Raw genomic sequence first — 17,159 nt, forward strand, 5'->3', positions numbered from 1 at the left:
CATGGCAGAATATACTTAATCTGTGAAATGAGCAACAATAAAATTTGTTTTCAAAAGTTTTCTTAGTGATTGTGCTAAAATTATAAGGGCTCATCCCTGGGTGGGCTTGAACCACCAACCTTTCGGTTAACAGCCGAACGCGCTAACCGATTGCACCACAGAGACAAGATATCAGACTATTTAATCTGTGAAACGAGCATGACAACAAATCATTTGCTGGTTTTTAATACTATTTCTTTTAAAATTAAAAACAATCATCAATGGCGGAAATTCAACTACCAACTGTTCGGTTAGCAAACGATCGTGCTACCGACATGCGCCAAAAAGACGAGATGTCAGAATATATTTATTCTGTGAAATGAGCAATACTAAAATTTATTTTCAAGAGTTATCATAGTGACTGTGCCAAAATTATAAAGGCTCATCCCTGGGTGGGCTTGAACCACCAACCTTTCAGTTAACAGCCGAACGCACTATCCGATTGCGCCACAGAGACAAGATATCAGACTTTTTAATCTGTGAAACGAGCATGACAACAAATCATTTGCTGGTATTTAATACTATTTCCATTAAAATTAAAAACAATCGTCAATGCCAGAAGTTCAACCACCAACTGTTCGGTTACCAAACGATCGTGCTACCGACATGTGCCAAAAAGACTGTCAGAATATATTTAATCGTTGAAACGAGCAATGCTAAAAATTACTTTCAAGACTTACAATAGTGCATGTACGAAAATTATAAGGACTCGTCCCTGGGTGGGCTTGAACCACCAATCTTTCGGTTAACAGCCGAACGCGCTAACTGATTGCACCACAGAGACAAGATATCAGACTATTTAATCTGTGAACCGAGCGTGACAACAAATCATTTGCTGGTTTTTAATACTATTTCTATTAAAATTAAAAACAATCGTCAATGGCAGAAATTCAACTACCAACTGTTCGGTTAGCAAACGATCGTGCTACCGACAAGCGCCAAAAAATCGAGATGTCACAATATATTTAATCTGTGAAATGAGCAATACTAAAATTTATTTTCAAGACTTACAATAGTGCATGTACGAAAATTATAAGGACTCGTCCCTGGGTGGGCTTGAACCACCAATCTTTCGGTTAACAGCCGAACGCGCTAACTGATTGCACCACAGAGACAAGATATCAGACTTTTTAATCTGTGAAACGAGCATGACAACAAATCATTTGCTGGTATTTAATACTATTTCCATTAAAATTAAAAACAATCGTCAATGCCAGAAGTTCAACCACCAACTGTTCGGTTACCAAACGATCGTGCTACCGACATGTGCCAAAAAGACTGTCAGAATATATTTAATCGTTGAAACGAGCAATGCTAAAAATTACTTTCAAGACTTACAATAGTGCATGTACGAAAATTATAAGGACTCGTCCCTGGGTGGGCTTGAACCACCAATCTTTCGGTTAACAGCCGAACGCGCTAACTGATTGCACCACAGAGACAAGATATCAGACTATTTAATCTGTGAACCGAGCGTGACAACAAATCATTTGCTGGTTTTTAATACTATTTCTATTAAAATTAAAAACAATCGTCAATAGCAGAAATTCAACTACCAGCTGTTCGATTAGCAAACGATCGTGCTACCGACATGCGCCAAAAAGACGAGATGTCAGAATATATTTAATCGCTGAAACGAGCAACGCTAAAAATTATTTTCAAGACTTACAATAGTGCATGTACCAAAATTATAAGGACTCGTCCCTGGGTGGGCTTGAACCACCAACCTTTCGATTAACAGCCGAACGCACTAACCGATTGGACCACAGAGACAAGATATCCGACTATTTAATCTGTGAAACGAGCATGACAACAAGACATTTGCTGGTTTTAAATACTATTTCTATTAAAATTAAAAACAATCATCGATTCCAGAATTTCATCCACCAACTGTTCGGTCACCAACCGAACGTGCTACCGCCATGCACCCCAAAGATAACATGGCAGAATACCTAATCTGTTAAACGAGCATGACAAAGTTTTAATTTCAAGAGTTATAATACTGAGTGTGCCAAAATTATTAGGGCTCGTCACTGGGTGTGCTTGAACCACCAACTTTTCGATTAACAGCCGAATGCATTAACCGATTTAGTGACAGAGACATCATATCAGACGATTGAATCTGTGAAACGAGCATGACAACAAATCATGTGCTGGTTTTTAATACTGCTTCTATTAAAATTAAAAACAATCGTCAATGGCGGAAATTCAACTACCAACTGTTCGGTTAACAAACGATCGTGCTACCGACATGCGCCAAAAAGACGAGATGTCAGAATATATTTATTCTGTGAAATGAGCAACAATAAAATTTATTTTCAAGAGTAATCATAGTGACTGTGCCAAAATTATAAGGGCTCATCCCTGGGTGGGCTTGAACCACCAACCTTTCGGTTAACAGCCGAACGCGCTAACCGATTGCGCCACAGAGACAAGATATCAAACTATTTAATCTGTGAAACGAGCATGACAACAAATCATTTGCTGGTTTTTAATACTATTTCTTTTAAAATTAAAAACAATCATCAATGGCGGAAATTCAACTACCAACTGTTCGGTTAGCAAACGATCGTGCTACCGACATGCGCCAAAAAGACGAGATGTCAGAATATATTTATTCTGTGAAATGAGCAATACTAAAATTTATTTTCAAGAGTTATCATAGTGACTGTGCCAAAATTATAAGGGCTCATCCCTGGGTGGGCTTGAACCACCAACCTTTCAGTTAACAGCCGAACGCGCTAACCGATTGCGCCACAGAGACAAGATATCTGAGTTTTTAATCTGTGAAACGAGCATGACAACAAATCATTTGCTGGTATTTAATACTATTTCCATTAAAATTAAAAACAATCGTCAATGCCAGAAGTTCAACCACCAACTGTTCGGTTACCAAACGATCGTGCTACCGACATGTGCCAAAAAGACTGTCAGAATATATTTAATCGTTGAAACGAGCAATGCTAAAAATTATTTTCAAGACTTACAATAGTGCATGTACGAAAATTATAAGGACTCGTCCCTGGGTGGGCTTGAACCACCAATCTTTCGGTTAACAGCCGAACGCACTAACCGATTGCGCCACAGAGACAAGATATCAGACTATTTAATCTGTGAAACGAGCATGACAACAAATCATTTGCTGGTTTTTAATACTATTTCTATTAAAATTAAAAACAATCGTCAATGCCAGAAGTTCAACTACCAACTGTTCGGTTACCAAACGATCGTGCTACCGACATGTGCCAAAAAGACTGTCAGAATATATTTAATCGTGTAAACGAGCAATGCTAAAAATTATTTTCAAGACTTACAATAGTGCATGTACGAAAATTATAAGGACTCGTCCCTGGGTGGGCTTGAACCACCAATATTTCGGTTAACAGCCGAACGCGCTAACCGATTGCACCACAGAGACAAGATATCAGACTATTTAATCTGTGAAACGAGCGTGACAACAAATCATTTGCTGGTTTTTAATACTATTTCTATTAAAATTAAAAACAATCGTCAATGGCAGAAATTCAACTACCAACTGTTCGGTTAGCAAACGATCGTGCTACCGACAAGCGCCAAAAAAACGAGATGTCAGAATATATTTAATCTGTGAAATGAGCAATACTAGAAATTATTTTCAAGAGTTATCATAGTGACTGTGCCAAAATTATAAGTGCTCGTCCCTGGGTGGGCTTGAACCACCAACCTTTCGGTTAATAGCCGAACGCGCTAACCGATTGCGCCACAGAGACAAGATATCAGACTATTTAGTCTGTGAAACGAGCATGACAACAAAGCATTTGCTGCTTTTTTAATACTGCTTCTATTAAAATTAAAAACAATTGTCAATGCCAGAAGTTCAACCACCAACTGTTCGGTTACCAAACGATCGTGCTACCGACATGTGCCAAAAAGACGAAATGTCAGAATATATTTAATCGCTGAAACGAGCAACGTTAAAAATTATTTTCAAGACTTACAATAGTGCATGTACCAAAATTATAAGGACTCATCCCTGGGTGGGCTTGAACCACCAACCTTTCGATTAACAGCCGAACGCACTAACCGATTGCACCACAGAGACAAGATATCAGACTATTTAATCTGTGAAACGAGCATGACAACAAGACATTTGCTGGTTTTTAATACTATTTCCATTAAAATTGAAAACAATCGTCATTGCCAGAAGTTCAACCACCAACTGTTCGGTTACCAAACGATCGTGCTACCGACATGTGCCAAAAAGACGACATGTCAGAATATATTTAATCGTTGAAACGAGCAATGCTAAAAATTATTTTCAAGACTTACAATAGTGCATGTACCAAAATTATAAGGACTCGTCCCTGGGTGGGCTTGAACCACCAACCTTTCGATTAACAGCCGAACGCACTAACCGATTGCACCACAGAGACAAGATATCAGACTATTTAATCTGTGAAACGAGCATGACAACAAGACATTTGCTGGTTTTAAATACTATTTCTATTAAAATTAAAAACAATCATCGATTCCAGAATTTCAACCACCAACTGTTCGGTCACCAACCGAACGTGCTACCGCCATGCACCCCAAAGATAACATGGCAGAATACCTAATCTGTTAAACGAGCATGACAAAGTTTTAATTTCAAGAGTTATAATACTGAGTGTGCCAAAATTATTAGGGCTCGTCCCTGGGTGTGCTTGAACCACCAACTTTTCGATTAACAGCCGAATGCATTAACCGATTTAGTGACAGAGACATCATATCAGACTATTTAGTCTGTGAAACGAGCATGACAACAAAGCATTTGCTGCTTTTTTAATACTGCTTCTATTAAAATTAAAAACAATTGTCAATGCCAGAATTTCAACCACCAACTGTTCGGTCACCAACCGAACGTGCTACCGCCATGCACCCCAAAGATAACATGGCAGAATACCTAATCTGTTAAACGAGCATGACAAAGTTTTAATTTCAAGAGTTATAATACTGAGTGTGCCAAAATTATTAGGGCTCGTCCCTGGGTGTGCTTGAACCACCAACTTTTCGATTAACAGCCGAATGCATTAACCGATTTAGTGACAGAGACATCATATCAGACTATTTAGTCTGTGAAACGAGCATGACAACAAAGCACTTGCTGCTTTTTTAATACTGCTTCTATTAAAATTAAAAACAATTGTCAATGCCAGAAGTTCAACCACCAACTGTTCGGTTACCAACCGAACGTGCTACCGCCATGCACCACAAAAATAACATGGCAGAATATACTTAATCTGTGAAATGAGCAACAATAAAATTTGTTTTCAAAAGTTTTCTTAGTGATTGTGCTAAAATTATAAGGGCTCATCCCTGGGTGGGCTTGAACCACCAACCTTTCGGTTAACAGCCGAACGCGCTAACCGATTGCACCACAGAGACAAGATATCAGACTATTTAATCTGTGAAACGAGCATGACAACAAATCATTTGCTGGTTTTTAATACTATTTCTTTTAAAATTAAAAACAATCATCAATGGCGGAAATTCAACTACCAACTGTTCGGTTAGCAAACGATCGTGCTACCGACATGCGCCAAAAAGACGAGATGTCAGAATATATTTATTCTGTGAAATGAGCAATACTAAAATTTATTTTCAAGAGTTATCATAGTGACTGTGCCAAAATTATAAGGGCTCATCCCTGGGTGGGCTTGAACCACCAACCTTTCAGTTAACAGCCGAACGCACTAACCGATTGCGCCACAGAGACAAGATATCAGACTTTTTAATCTGTGAAACGAGCATGACAACAAATCATTTGCTGGTATTTAATACTATTTCCATTAAAATTAAAAACAATCGTCAATGCCAGAAGTTCAACCACCAACTGTTCGGTTACCAAACGATCGTGCTACCGACATGTGCCAAAAAGACTGTCAGAATATATTTAATCGTTGAAACGAGCAATGCTAAAAATTACTTTCAAGACTTACAATAGTGCATGTACGAAAATTATAAGGACTCGTCCCTGGGTGGGCTTGAACCACCAATCTTTCGGTTAACAGCCGAACGCGCTAACTGATTGCACCACAGAGACAAGATATCAGACTATTTAATCTGTGAAACGAGCGTGACAACAAATCATTTGCTGGTTTTTAATACTATTTCTATTAAAATTAAAAACAATCGTCAATGGCAGAAATTCAACTACCAACTGTTCGGTTAGCAAACGATCGTGCTACCGACAAGCGCCAAAAAATCGAGATGTCACAATATATTTAATCTGTGAAATGAGCAATACTAAAATTTATTTTCAAGAGTTATCATAGTGACTGTGCCAAAATTATAAGTGCTCGTCCCTGGGTGGGCTTGAACCACCAACCTTTCAGTTAACAGCCGAACGCGCTAACCGATTGCGCCACAGAGACAAGATATCAGACTATTTAATCTGTGAAACGAGCATGACAACAAAGCATTTGCTAGTTTATAATACTATTTCCATTAAAATTAAAAACAATCGTCAATGCCAGAAGTTTAACCACCAACTGTTCGGTTACCAAACGATCGTGCTACCGACATGTGCCAAAAAGACGACATGTCAGAATATATTTAATCGCTGAAACGAGCATCGCCAAAAATTATTTTCAAGACTTACAATAGTGCATGTACCAAAATTATAAGGGTTCGTCCCTGGGTGGGCTTGAACCACCAATCTTTCGGTTAACAGCCGAACACGCTAACCGATTGCGCCACAGAGACAAGATATCAGACTATTTAATCTGTGAAACGAGCGTGAGAACAAATCATTTGCTGGTTTTTAATACTATTTCTATTAAAATTAAAAACAATCGTCAATGGCAGAAATTCAACTACCAACTGTTCGGTTAGCAAACGATCGTGCTACCGACAAGCGCCAAAAAAACGAGATGTCAGAATATATTTAATCTGTGAAATGAGCAACACTAAAATTTATTTTCAAGAGTTATCATAGTGACTGTGCCAAAATTATAAGTTCTCGTCCCTGGGTGGGCTTGAACCACCAACCTTTCGGTTAACAGCCGAACGCGCAAACCGATTGCACCACAGAGACAAGATATCAGACTATTTAATCTGTGAAACGAGCATGACAACAAAGCATTTGCTAGTTTTTAATACTATTTCCATTTAAATTAAAAACAATCGTCAATGCCAGAAGTTCAACCACCAACTGTTCGGTTACCAAACGATCGTGCTACCGACATGTGCCAAAAAGACGAAATGTCAGAATATATTTAATCGCTGAAACGAGCAACGCTAAAAATTACTTTCAAGACTTACAATAGTGCATGTACCAAAATTATAAGGACTCATCCCTGGGTGGGCTTGAACCACCAACCTTTCGATTAACAGCCGAACGCACTAACCGATTGCACCACAGAGACAAGATATCAGACTATTTAATCTGTGAAACGAGCATGACAACAAGACATTTGCTGGTTTTTAATACTATTTCCATTAAAATTAAAAACAATCGTCAATGCCAGAAGTTCAACCACCAACTGTTCGGTCACCAACCGAACGTGCTACCGCCATGCACCCCAAAGATAACATGGCAGAATACCTAATCTGTTAAACGAGCATGAAAAAGTTTTATTTTCAAGAGTTATAATACTGAGTGTGCCAAAATTATTAGGGCTCGTCCTTGGGTGTGCTTGAACCACCAACTTTTCGATTAACAGCCGAATGCATTAACCGATTTAGTGACAGAGACATCATATCAGACGATTGAATCTGTGAAACGAGCATGACAACAAATCATGTGCTGGTTGTTAATACTGCTTCTATTAAAATTAAAAACAATCGTTAATGGCGGAAATTCAACTACCAACTGTTCGGTTAGCAAACGATCGTGCTACCGACATGCGCCAAAAAAACGGGATGTCAGAATATATTTATTCTGTGAAATGAGCAATACTAAAATTTATTTTCAAGAGTTATCATAGTGACTGTGCCAAAATTATAAGGGCTCATCCCTGGGTGGGCTTGAACCACCAACCTTTCGGTTAACAGCCGAACGCGCTAACCGATTGCACCACAGAGACAAGATATCAGACTATTTAATCTGTGAAATGAGCATGACAACAAATCATTTGCTGGTTTTTAATACTATTTCCATTAAAATTAAAAACAAACGTCAATGCCAGAAGTTCAACCACCAACTGTTCGGTTACCAAACGATCGTGCTACCGACATGTGCCAAAAAGACTGTCAGAATATATTTAATCGTTGAAACGAGCAATGCTAAAAATTATTTTCAAGACTTACAATAGTGCATGTACGAAAATTATAAGGACTCGTCCCTGGGTGGGCTTGAACCAACAATCTTTCGGTTAACAGCCGAACGCGCTAACCGATTGCGCGACAGAGACAAGATATCAGACTATTTAATCTGTGAAACGAGCATGACAACAAAGCATTTCCTAGTTTTTAATACTATTTCCATTAAAATTAAAAACAATTGTCAATGGCAGAAATTCAACTACCAACTGTTCGGTTAGCAAACGATCGTGCTACCGACAAGCGCCAAAAAAACGAGATGTCAGAATATATTTAATCGTTGAAACGAGCAATGCTAAAAATTATTTTCAAGACTTACAATAGTGCATGTACCAAAATTATAAGGGCTCGTCCCTGGGTGGGCTAGAACCACCAACCTTTCGGTTAACAGCCGAACGCACTAACCGATTGCACCACAGAGACAACATATCAGACTATTTAACCTGTGAAACGAGCATGACAACAAATCATTTGCTGCTTTTTTAATACTGCTTCTATTAAAATTAAAGACAATTGTCAATGCCAGAAGTTCAACCACCAACTGTTCGGTTACCAAACGATCGTGCTACCGACATGTGCCAAAAAGACGACATGTCAGAATATATTTAATCGTTGAAACGAGCAATGCTAAAAATTATTTTCAAGACTTACAATAGTGCATGTACTAAAATTATAAGGGGTCGTCCCTGGGTGGGCTTGAACCATCAACCTTTCGGTTAACAGCCGAACGCGCTCACCGATTGCACCACAGAGACAAGATATCAGACTATTTAATCTGTGAAACGAGCATGACAACAAAGCATTTGCTAGTTTTTAATACTATTTCCATTAAAATTAAAAACAATTGTCAATGCCAGAAGTTCAACCACCAACTGTTCGGTTACCAACCGAACGTGCTACCGCCATGCACCACAAAAATAACATGGCAGAATATATTTAATCTGTGAAATGAGCAACAATAAAATTTGTTTTCAAGAGTTTTCTTAGTGATTGTGCCAAAATTATAAGGGCTCATCCCTGGGTGGGCTTGAACCACCAACCTTTCGGTTAACAGCCGAACACGCTAACCGAATGCACCACAGAGACAAGATATCAAACTATTTAATCTGTGAAAGGAGCATGACAACAAATCATTTGCTGGTTTTTAATACTGCTTCTATTAAAATTAAAAACAATCGTCAATAGCAGAAATTCAACTACCAGCTGTTCGGTTAGCAAACGATCGTGCTACCGACATGCGCCAAAAAGACGAGATGTCAGAATATATTTAATCGCTGAAACGAGCAACGCTAAAAATTATTTTTAAGACTTACAATATTGCATGTACCAAAATTATAAGGACTCGTCCCTGGGTGGGCTTGAACCACCAACCTTTCGATTAACAGCCGAACGCACTAACCGATTGCACCACAGAGACAAGATATCAGACTATTTAATCTGTGAAACGAGCATGACAACAAGACATTTGCTGGTTTTAAATACTATTTCTATTAAAATTAAAAACAATCATCGATTCCAGAATTTCAACCACCAACTGTTCGGTCACCAACCGAACGTGCTACCGCCATGCACCACAAAGATAACGTGGCAGAATACCTAATCTGTTAAACGAGCATGACAAAGTTTTAATTTCAAGAGTTATAATACTGAGTGTGCCAAAATTATTAGGGCTCGTCACTGGGTGTGTTGAACCACCAACTTTTCGATTAACAGCCGAATGCATTAACCGATTTAGTGACAGAGACATCATATCAGACGATTGAATCTGTGAAACGAGCATGAGAACAAATCATGTGCTGGTTTTTAATACTGCTTCTATTAAAATTAAAAACAATCGTTAATGGCGGAAATTCAACTACCAACTGTTCGGTTAGCAAACGATCGTGCTACCGACAAGCGCCAAAAAAACGAGATGTCAGAATATATTTAATCTGTGAAATGAGCAATACTAGAATTTATTTTCAAGAGTTATCATAGTGACTGTGCCAAAATTATAAGTGCTCGTCCCTGGGTGGGCTTGAACCACCAACCTTTCGGTTAACAGCCGAATGCGCTAACCGATTGCGCGACAGAGACAAGATATCAGACTATTTAATCTGTGAAACGAGCATGACAACAAAGCATTTGCTAGTTTTTAATACTATTTCCATTAAAATTAAAAACAATTGTCAATGGCAGAAATTCAACTACCAACTGTTCGGTTAGCTAACGATCGTGCTACCGACAAGCGCCAAAAAAACGAGATGTCAGAATATATTTAATCGTTGAAACGAGCAATGCTAAAAATTATTTTCAAGACCTACAATAGTGCATGTACCAAAATTATAAGGGCTCGTCCCTGGGTGGGCTAGAACCACCAACCTTTCGGTTAACAGCCGAACGCGCTAACCGATTGCACCACAGAGACAAGATATCAGACTATTTAACCTGTGAAACGAGCATGACAACAAAGCATTTGCTAGTTTTTAATACTATTTCCATTAAAATTAAAAACAATTGTCAATGCCAGAAGTTCAACCACCAACTGTTCGGTTACCAACCGAACGTGCTACCGCCATTCACCACAAAAATAACATGGCAGAATATATTTAATCTGTGAAATGAGCAACAATAAAATTTGTTTTCAAGAGTTTTCTTAGTGATTGTGCCAAAATTATAAGGACTCGTCCCTGGGTGGGCTTGAACCACCAACCTTTCGATTAACAGCCGAATGCATTAACCGATTTAGTGACAGAGACATCATATCAGACGATTGATTCTGTGAAACGAGCATGACAACAAGACATTTGCTGGTTTTAAATACTATTTCTATTAAAATTAAAAACAATCATCGATTCCAGAATTTCAACCACCAACTGTTCGGTCACCAACCGAACGTGCTACCGCCATGCACCCCAAAGATAACATGGCAGAATACCTAATCTGTTAAACGAGCATGACAAGGTTTTAATTTCAAGAGTTATAATACTGAGTGTGCCAAAATTATTAGGGCTCGCCCCTGGGTGTGCTTGAACCACCAACTTTTCGATTAACAGCCGAATGCATTAACCGATTTAGTGACAGAGACATCATATCAGACGATTGAATCTGTGAAACGAGCATGACAACAAATCATGTGCTGGTTTTTAATACTGCTTCTATTAAAATTAAAAACAATCGTCAATGGCGGAAATTCAACTACCAACTGTTCGGTTAGCAAACGATCGTGCTACCGACATGCGCCAAAAAGACGAGATGTCAGAATATATTTATTATGTGAAATGAGCAATACTAAAATTTATTTTCAAGAGTTATCATAGTGACTGTGCCAAAATTATAAGGGCTCATCCCTGGGTGGGCTTGAACCACCAACCTTTCGGTTAACAGCCGAACGCGCTAACCGATTGCACCACAGAGACAAGATATCAGACTATTTAATCTGTGAAACGAGCATGACAACAAATCATTTGTTGGTTTTTAATACTATTTCCATTAAAATTAAAAACAATCGTCAATGCCAGAAGTTCAACCACCAACTGTTCGGTTACCAAAGGATCGTGCTACCGACATGTGCCAAAAAGACTGTCAGAATATATTTAATCATTGAAACGAGCAATGCTAAAAATTATTTTCAAGACTTACAATAGTGCATGTACGAAAATTATAAGGGCTCGTCCCTGGGTAGGCTTGAAGCACCAACCTTTCGGTTAACAGCCGAACGCACTAACCGATTGCACCACAGAGACAAGATATCAGACTATTTAATCTGTGAAACGAGCATGACAACAAATCATTTGCTGGTTTTTAATACTATTTCTATTAAAATTAAAAACAATCATCAATGCCAGAAGTTCAACCACCAACTGTTCGGTTAGCAAACGATCGTGCTACCGACATGCGCCAAAAAGACGAGATGTCAGAATATATTTAATCTGTGAAATGGGCAACACTAAAATTTGTTTTCAAGAGTTTTCTTAGTGATTGTGCCAAAATTATAAGGGCTCATCCCTGGGTGGGCTTGAACCACCAACCTTTCGGTTAACAGCCGAACACGCTAACCGAATGCACCACAGAGACAAGATATCAGACTATTTAATCTGTGAAACGAGCATGACAACAAATCATTTGCTGGTTTTTAATACTGCTTCTATTAAAATTAAAAACAATCGTCAATAGCAGAAATTCAACTACCAGCTGTTCGGTTAGCAAACGATCGTGCTACCGACATGCGCCAAAAAGACGAGATGTCAGAATATATTTAATCGCTGAAACGAGCAACGCTAAAATTTATTTTCAAGATTTACAATAGTGCATGTACCAAAATTATAAGGTCTCATCCCTGGGTGGGCTTGAGCCACCAACCTTTCGATTAACAGCCGAACGCACTAACCGATTGCACCACAGAGACAAGATATCAGACTATTTAATCTGTGAAACGAGCATGACAACAAGACATTTGCTGGTTTTTAATACTATTTCTATTAAAATTAAAAACAATCGTCAATGGCAGAAGTTCAACCACCAACTGTTCGGTTACCAAACGATCGTGCTACCGACAAGCGCCAAAAAAACGAGATGTCAGAATATATTTAATCTGTGAAATGAGCAATACTAGAATTTATTTTCAAGAGTTATCATAGTGATTGTGCCAAAATTATAAGTGCTCGTCCCTGGGTGGGCTTGAACCACCAACCTTTCGGTTAACAGCCGAACGCACTAACCGATTGCACCACAAAGACAAGATATCAGACTATTTAATCTGTGAAACGAGCATGACAACAAATCATTTGCTGGTTTTTAATACTATTTCTATTAAAATTAAAAACAATCATCAATGCCAGAAGTTCAACCACCAACTGTTCGGTTACCAACCGAACGTGCTACCGCCATGCACCACAAAGATAACATGGCAGAATATATTTAATCTGTGAAATGGGCAACACTAAAATTTGTTTTCAAGAGTTTTCTTAGTGATTGTGCCAAAATTATAAGGGCTCATCCCTGGGTGGGCTTGAACCACCAACCTTTCGGTTAACAGCCGAACACGCTAACCGAATGCACCACAGAGACAAGATATCAGACTATTTAATCTGTGAAACGAGCATGACAACAAATCATTTGCTGGTTTTTAATACTGCTTCTATTAAAATTAAAAACAATCGTCAATAGCAGAAATTCAACTACCAGCTGTTCGGTTAGCAAACGATCGTGCTACCGACATGCGCCAAAAAGACGAGATGTCAGAATATATTTAATCGCTGAAACGAGCAATGCTAAAATTTGTTTTCAAGACTTACAATAGTGCATGTACCAAAATTATAAGGACTCATCCCTGGGTGGGCTTGAACCACCAACCTTTCGATTAACAGCCGAACGCACTAACCGATTGCACCACAGAGACAAGATATCAGACTATTTAATCTGTGAAACGAGCATGACAACAAGACATTTGCTGGTTTTTAATACTATTTCTATTAAAATTAAAAACAATCGTCAATGCCAGAAGTTCAACCACCAACTGTTCGGTTACCAAACGCTCGTGCTACCGACATGTGCCAAAAAGACGACATGTCAGAATATATTTAATCGTTGAAACGAGCAATGCTAAAAATTATTTTCAAGACTTACAATAGTGCATGTACCAAAATTATAAGGACTCATCCCTGGGTGGGCTTGAACCACCAACCTTTCGATTAACAGCCGAACGCACTAACCGATTGAACCACAGAGACATCATATCAGACGATTGAATCTGTGAAACGAGCATGACAACAAGACATTTGCTGGTTTTTAATACTATTTCCATTAAAATTAAAAACAATCGTCAATGCCAGAAGTTCAACCACCAACTGTTCGGTCACCAACCGAACGTGCTACCGCCATGCACCCCAAAGAGAACATGGCAGAATACCTAATCTGTTAAACGAGCATGACAAAGTTTTAATTTCAAGAGTTATAATACTGACTGTGCCAAATTTATTAGGGCTCGTCACTGGGTGTGCTTGAACCACCAACTTTTCGATTAACAGCCGAATGCATTAACCGATTTAGTGACAGAGACATCATATCAGACGATTGAATCTGTGAAACGAGCATGACAACAAGACATTTGCTGGTTTTAAATACTATTTCTATTAAAATTAAAAACAATCATCGATTCCAGAATTTCAACCACCAACTGTTCGGCCACCAACCGAACGTGCTACCGCCATGCACCCCAAAGATAACATGGCAGAATACCTAATCTGTTAAACGAGCATGACAAAGTTTTAATTTCAAGAGTTATAATACTGAGTGTGCCAAAATTATTAGGGCTCGTCCCTGGGTGTGCTTGAACCACCAACTTTTCGATTAACAGCCGAATGCATTAACCGATTTAGTGACAGAGACATCATATCAGACGATTGAATCTGTGAAACGAGCATGACAACAAATCATGTGCTGGTTGTTAATACAGCTTCTATTAAAATTAAAAACAATCGTCAATGGCGGAAATTCAACTACCAACTGTTCGGTTAGCAAACGATCGTGCTACCGACATGCGCCAAAAAGACGAGATGTCAGAATATATTTATTCTGTGAAATGAGCAATACTAAAATTTATTTTCAAGAGTTATCATAGTGACTGTGCCAAAATTATAAGGGCTCATCCCTGGGTGGGCTTGAACCACCAACCTTTCGGTTAACAGCCGAACGCGCTAACCGATTGCACCACAGAGACAAGATATCAGACTATTTAATCTGTGAAACGAGCATGACAACAAATCATTTGCTGGTTTTTAATACTATTTCCATTAAAATTAAAAACAATCGTCAATGCCAGAAGTTCAACCACCAACTGTTCGGTTACCAAACGATCGTGCTACCGACATGTGCCAAAAAGACTGTCAGAATATATTTAATCGTTGAAACGAGCAATGCTAAAAATTATTTTCAAGACTTACAATAGTGCATGTACGAAAATTATAAGGACTCGTCCCTGGGTGGGCTTGAACCACCAATCTTTCGGTTAACAGCCGAACACGCTAACCGATTGCGCCACAGAGACAAGATATCAGACTATTTAATCTGTGAAACGAGCGTGACAACAAATCATTTGCTGGTTTTTAATACTATTTCTATTAAAATTAAAAACAATCGTCAATGGCAGAAATTCAACTACCAACTGTTCGGTTAGCAAACAATCGTGCTACCGACAAGCGCCAAAAAAACGAGATGTCAGAATATATTTAATCTGTGAAATGAGCAATACTAGAATTTATTTTCAAGAGTTATCATAGTGACTGTGCCAAAATTATAAGTGCTCGTCCCTGGGTGGGCTTGAACCACCAACCTTTCGGTTAACGGCCGAACGCACTAACCGATTGCACCACAGAGACAAGATATCAGACTATTTAATCTGTGAAACGAGCATGACAACAAAGCATTTGCTAGTTTTTAATACTATTTCCATTAAAATTAAAAACAATTGTCAATGGCAGAAATTCAACTACCAACTGTTCGGTTAGCTAACGATCGTGCTACCGACAAGCGCCAAAAAAACGAGATGTCAGAATATATTTAATCGTTGAAACGAGCAATGCTAAAAATTATTTTCAAGACATACAATGGTGCATGTACCAAAATTATAAGGGCTCGTCCCTGGGTGGGCTAGAACCACCAACCTTTCGGTTAACAGCCGAACGCGCTAACCGATTGCACCACAGAGACAAGATATCAGACTATTTAACCTGTGAAACGAGCATGACAACAAATCATTTGCTGCTTTTTTAATACTGCTTCTATTAAAATTAAAAACAATTGTCAATGCCAGAAGTTCAACCACCAACTGTTCGGTTACCAAACGATCGTGCTACCGACATGTGCCAAAAAGACGACATGTCAGAATATATTTAATCGTTGAAACGAGCAATGCTAAAAATTATTTTCAAGACTTACAATAGTGCATGTACTAAAATTATAAGGGCTCGTCCCTGGGTGGGCTTGAACCATCAACCTTTCGGTTAACAGCCGAACGCGCTAACCGATTGCACCACAGAGACAAGATATCAGACTATTTAATCTGTGAAACGAGCATGACAACAAAGCATTTGCTAGTTTTTAATACTATTTCCATTAAAATTAAAAACAATTGTCAATGCCAGAAGTTCAACCACCAACTGTTCGGTTACCAACCGAACGTGCTACCGCCATGCACCACAAAAATAACATGGCAGAATATATTTAATCTGTGAAATGAGCAACAATAAAATTTGTTTTCAAGAGTTTTCTTAGTGATTGTGCCAAAATTATAAGGACTCGTCCCTGGGTGGGCTTGAACCACCAACCTTTCGATTAACAGCCGAATGCAATAACCGATTTAGTGACAGAGACATCATATCAGACGATTGATTCTGTGAAACGAGCATGACAACAAGACATTTGCTGGTTTTAAATACTATTTCTATTAAAATTAAAAACAATCATCGATTCCAGAATTTCAACCACCAACTGTTCGGTCACCAACCGAACGTGCTACCGCCATGCACCCCAAAGATAACATGGCAGAATACCTAATCTGTTAAACGAGCATGACAAAGTTTTAATTTCAAGAGTTATAATACTGAGTGTGCCAAAATTATTATGGCTCGTCCCTGGGTGTGCTTGAACCACCAACTTTTCGATTAACAGCCGAATGCATTAACCGATTTAGTGACAGAGACATCATATCAGACGATTGAATCTGTGAAACGAGCATGACAACAAATCATGTGCTGGTTTTTAATACTGCTTCTATTAAAATTAAAAACAATCGTCAATGGCGGAAATTCAACTACCAACTGTTCGGTTAGCAAACGATCGTGCTACCGACATGCGCCAAA

The 17,159-nt window shown here is 38.6% G+C and overlaps 3 non-coding genes across 3 annotated transcripts; all 3 read right to left on the reverse strand.

The window, feature by feature from the left end:
* Nucleotides 1–2,398: 2,398 nt before the first annotated feature.
* On the reverse strand, nucleotides 2,399–2,472 carry Trnan-guu (transfer RNA asparagine (anticodon GUU)). The gene has a single exon. It is a non-coding gene; the product is annotated as a tRNA-Asn (tRNA).
* Nucleotides 2,473–3,714: 1,242 nt separating this feature from the next.
* On the reverse strand, nucleotides 3,715–3,788 carry Trnan-auu (transfer RNA asparagine (anticodon AUU)). Its single transcript has one exon. It is a non-coding gene; the product is annotated as a tRNA-Asn (tRNA).
* A 2,569-nt stretch (nucleotides 3,789–6,357) lies between these two features.
* On the reverse strand, nucleotides 6,358–6,431 carry Trnan-guu (transfer RNA asparagine (anticodon GUU)). The gene has a single exon. It is a non-coding gene; the product is annotated as a tRNA-Asn (tRNA).
* Nucleotides 6,432–17,159: the final 10,728 nt, after the last annotated feature.

Source organism: Watersipora subatra, chromosome 8 (genome assembly GCF_963576615.1).
Source record: "Watersipora subatra chromosome 8, tzWatSuba1.1, whole genome shotgun sequence".
In the NCBI taxonomy this organism is placed as follows: domain Eukaryota; kingdom Metazoa; phylum Bryozoa; class Gymnolaemata; order Cheilostomatida; family Watersiporidae; genus Watersipora; species Watersipora subatra.